We start from the raw sequence: 4678 nt of genomic DNA, 5'->3' as shown, positions 1-4678 counted from the left end.
GCTGTTGCTGCAGCGTGTGCAGTGAAGATGGCTGGAAGGTAGGAACTATGACGCTGTTGCTGCAGCGTGTGCAGTGAAGATGGCAGAAAGGTAGGAACTATGATGCTGTTGCTGCAGCGTGTGCAGTGAAGATGGCAGAAAGGTAGGGACTATGATGCTGATGCTGCAGCGTGTGCAGTGAAGATGGCTGGAAGGTAGGAACTTTTTAAAATTATTTTCTGCTGCTGGTTAGGGTTAGGGAGGTCACTTGTGTTGCGCCATTCGCGTCATAAAATGTGCCATTCGCAAAAGAACAAAAAGAAAACAATGGCCTACACAACTGAACTGTTTTGTCTTTCTTTCCAGAATCGGAAGTTGACCAGAAGAAGACATCTTGAGGACATGCAGGTGGCTGGAGTGACAGAGGAAGACGCAGATGGAAACGGATGATCCGCTGTGACGATCTAGGTTTCTATATCTATGGCTGTTGCTGCAGCGTGTGCAGTGAAGATGGCAGAAAGGTAGGAACGATGATGCTGTTGCTGCAGTGTGTGTGTGTGCAGTGAAGATGGCAGAAAGGTAGGAACTATGATGCTGTTGCTGCAGCGTGTGCAGTGAAGATGGCTGGAAGGTAGGAACTTTTTCAAATTCTTTGCTGCTCTTGGTTAGGGTTAGGGAGGTCACTTGTGTTGCGTCATAAAATGTGCCATTCGCAAAAGAAATCCGCCAACGCAAAACAAAAAGAAAACAATGGCCTACACAACTGAACTGTTTTGTCTTTCTTTCCAGAATCTGAAGTTGACCAGAAGAAGACATCTTGAGGACATGCAGGTGGCTGGAGTGACAGAAGAAGACTCAGATGGAAACGGATGATCCGCTGTGACGATCTAGGTTTCTATATCTATGGCTGTTGCTGCAGCGTGTGCAGTGAAGATGGCAGAAAGGTAGGAACGATGATGCTGTTGCTGCAGTGTGTGCAGTGAAGATGGCAGAAAGGTAGGAACTATGATGCTGTTGCTGCAGCGTGTGCAGTGAAGATGGCTGGAAGGTAGGAACGTTTTCAAATTCTTTGCTGCTCCTGGTTAGGGTTAGGGAGGTCACTTGTGTTGCGTCATAAAATGTGCCATTCGCAAAAGAAATCCACCAACGCAAAACAAAAAGAAAACGATGGCCTACACAACTGAACTGTTTTGTCTTCTTTCCAGAATCTGAAGTTGACCAGAAGAAGACATCTTGAGGACATGCAGGTGGCTGGAGTGACGAGGAAGATGCAGATGGAAACGGATAATCCGCTGTGACGATCTAGGTTTCTATATCTATGGCTGTTGCTGCAGCGTGTGCAGTGAAGATGGCTGGAAGGTAGGAACTATGACGCTGTTGCTGCAGCGTGTGCAGTGAAGATGGCAGAAAGGTAGGAACTATGATGCTGTTGCTGCAGCGTGTGCAGTGAAGATGGCAGAAAGGTAGGGACTATGATGCTGATGCTGCAGCGTGTGCAGTGAAGATGGCTGGAAGGTAGGAACTTTTTAAAATTATTTTCTGCTGCTGGTTAGGGTTAGGGAGGTCACTTGTGTTGCGCCATTCGCGTCATAAAATGTGCCATTCGCAAAAGAACAAAAAGAAAACAATGGCCTACACAACTGAACTGTTTTGTCTTTCTTTCCAGAATCGGAAGTTGACCAGAAGAAGACATCTTGAGGACATGCAGGTGGCTGGAGTGACAGAGGAAGACGCAGATGGAAACGGATGATCCGCTGTGACGATCTAGGTTTCTATATCTATGGCTGTTGCTGCAGCGTGTGCAGTGAAGATGGCAGAAAGGTAGGAACGATGATGCTGTTGCTGCAGTGTGTGTGTGTGTGCAGTGAAGATGGCAGAAAGGTAGGAACTATGATGCTGTTGCTGCAGCGTGTGCAGTGAAGATGGCTGGAAGGTAGGAACTTTTTCAAATTCTTTGCTGCTCTTGGTTAGGGTTAGGGAGGTCACTTGTGTTGCGTCATAAAATGTGCCATTCGCAAAAGAAATCCGCCAACGCAAAACAAAAAGAAAACAATGGCCTACACAACTGAACTGTTTTGTCTTTCTTTCCAGAATCTGAAGTTGACCAGAAGAAGACATCTTGAGGACATGCAGGTGGCTGGAGTGACAGAAGAAGACTCAGATGGAAACGGATGATCCGCTGTGACGATCTAGGTTTCTATATCTATGGCTGTTGCTGCAGCGTGTCCAGTGAAGATGGCAGAAAGGTAGGAACTATGATGCTGTTGCTGCAGCGTGTGCAGTGAAGATGGCTGGAAGGTAGGAACTTTTTTTAATTCTTTACTGCTGCTGGTTAGGGTGCTGCTGGTTAGGGTTAGGGAGGTCACTTGCGTTGCGCCATTCGCGTCATAAAATGCGTCATTCGCGTCATAAAAAAAACAAACGCAAAAAAACCAAAATAAGGCGCTGGTCTGGTTCTCCTGGTTTTACTAGGACAGGGTTCGATTCCCTGTGGCGCCCTGCTCATGGTTTGCGTTGCATTTACATTTCCCTGGTTTATTAGCACTTGATTGGTTACATTGTTATGGGGGGCAGCAGTGTTAAAATGTGTCATAGGAGGGGGGAGGTACAGGTTGAAATGAATATGCATTACTGCATGCATTTTATTTTTTTCTAATCAGTTCACCAATCCTCTCCCATCACCTGCAAGAAATGCACTGCACCTTCCATCACCATGTCCTGAGATACTGTGTTCAGAATGTTTTGTCCCTGTTGGCTTTTGTGACCCAGGACAAATTCATGTTATAAATGATCTGAATTCACCAGTGGTGTAAAATAACTAAGTACATTTTTGAGGTACTTCCAATTGTCTATACTATTACTTGTACTCCAGTACATCTCGGAGGCAAACTACAATTATTTCAAAACTTTAGTTACTTTGCAGGTATAAAGTATTTATTACTTTATAAAACATACATTAACCACTTTAGCCCTTTTTTATACCTAGGCCATTTGAAAATGGCAGATCTACAAGCTCACAGCGCGATGTGTTGTGAGCTTTTAACATTTCAAACATTTTAGTACTTTTACTTTTGGTACATTTTGATACCAAACTTCTACATTGCAGTATCGATACTTTTACTTAAGTAAAACATTTGGGTACTTTTTCCACCACTGGAATTAAAGGTAGGGTAAGTAATTTGCGTTAAAATAATTGTTAAATAGCTCTATATTCTGATAGTACTCATTGCTATAGAGTGTTTGTTCAGTATTAGGAGTCTCCTTGTCTCTCCACCTCTTTATTAAACAGAAAATGCATTTTCGTTTCAGTTTCATTTCCAATTTTATCCAACCAGGACAGAGAACTCAATCAGGATTAAACAAGTGAAATTGGAAGTGATGACACTAAGAAATGAGCAGACAAAATTGGAACTGGAACACTATACAAATTAAGCTTTAAAATGGGTACTTTCTCCTGATTGGTTGAGATTTTGACACGTACCGAAAAATGTATTTTCTGTTTATTAAAGAGCTGGAGAGACAGGGAGACATCTGTTACTGAAAAAACACTCTATAGCAATGATTACCATCAGAATATAGTATTCTAACCTTTTAACAAAATACTTTTTGTTTTAACCAAAAAATATCACTTACCCTACCTTTAACTTTATTTAAATTGATTTATTCAAACTTACTTTATACATAGTAACTAAGGCTACTAGGTGTAAACATTTACTTTCTACAACACCAATATGTTTGTGTTGTAATGTACTGTATAGTTCAAAGCCATCTGCATCTAAAGTCCCTTTCCCCACACCACCTCCACGGAGGAAATGACACTCAAACATACTACTAGAGTGGGACTTGAACCTATGACTTTCTGTTTACCAGGTAGCCACTCTACCCATTCAGCTATGGCTGTCTCTTTAGGCTTAGTGGTTCTCAAAAATAAGAGCGTTCCAAATTTGGCAAGATGTTGGGTACATCTTGATTTATTGTCAGAACCTGTAGTTGAACTTGCATCCTCACACATCATAGGCAGGCGCCATTACTCAGTGAACCACTGAGCTTTTGTTTAATGCTTACGAAAGAAACCTTCACTTTAAATCCATTTCACTGTATTCCATTTGTATATTGTCCCTTACACCAGTAGGTATACTATAATACTAGTCCTGTGTAGTGGAAGAAAGCTGGTGAAAACTATTACTAAAATTGATAAGTATTAGCCGCAGACCTCCTCCGATTCTTCAAAATGTTTAACTGGTATTTGTGGGACTTGAACCCAGGACCTTTTTTGACATGCAGAAAGCATCTTTCACAGTGAGCTATTGTCATGACTGCTAGAACAGCCAAATAGAATAGATTCATCACAAAGATGTTTCATAAACATTGAAACATCTAAGCTAAACTAAATCATTGCAATCAATCAACTGCATATTTTGATATGTATTTTGTTGCAGTAATTAAGGAAGTGAAGGGACAGTGGAAGTTACAGTGGTTCTTCTTTAATCTGAAGCATGTTTTAAACACCACACTTAAAAGCACTAAAGAAACATGTGGCAATGTGTGGAGGTGCCATAGGCAAGCGAGTTCTGACGTGGATACCTAGGCGACCTTATAAAAGGCCAAAGCAGGTTCAAGTCCCGCCTAGGCACTGAAGCACATACTCATCGATGTACTCTGTTACCCCCGGTTTACGGGGATGCAGTACAGTGGGGCC

The sequence above is a fragment of the Gymnoscopelus microlampas genome (genome assembly GCF_963454915.1).
Source record: "Gymnoscopelus microlampas genome assembly, chromosome: 8".
Classification (NCBI taxonomy): Eukaryota; Metazoa; Chordata; class Actinopteri; order Myctophiformes; family Myctophidae; genus Gymnoscopelus; species Gymnoscopelus microlampas.
Note: the sequence above shows the minus strand (reverse complement) of the source record.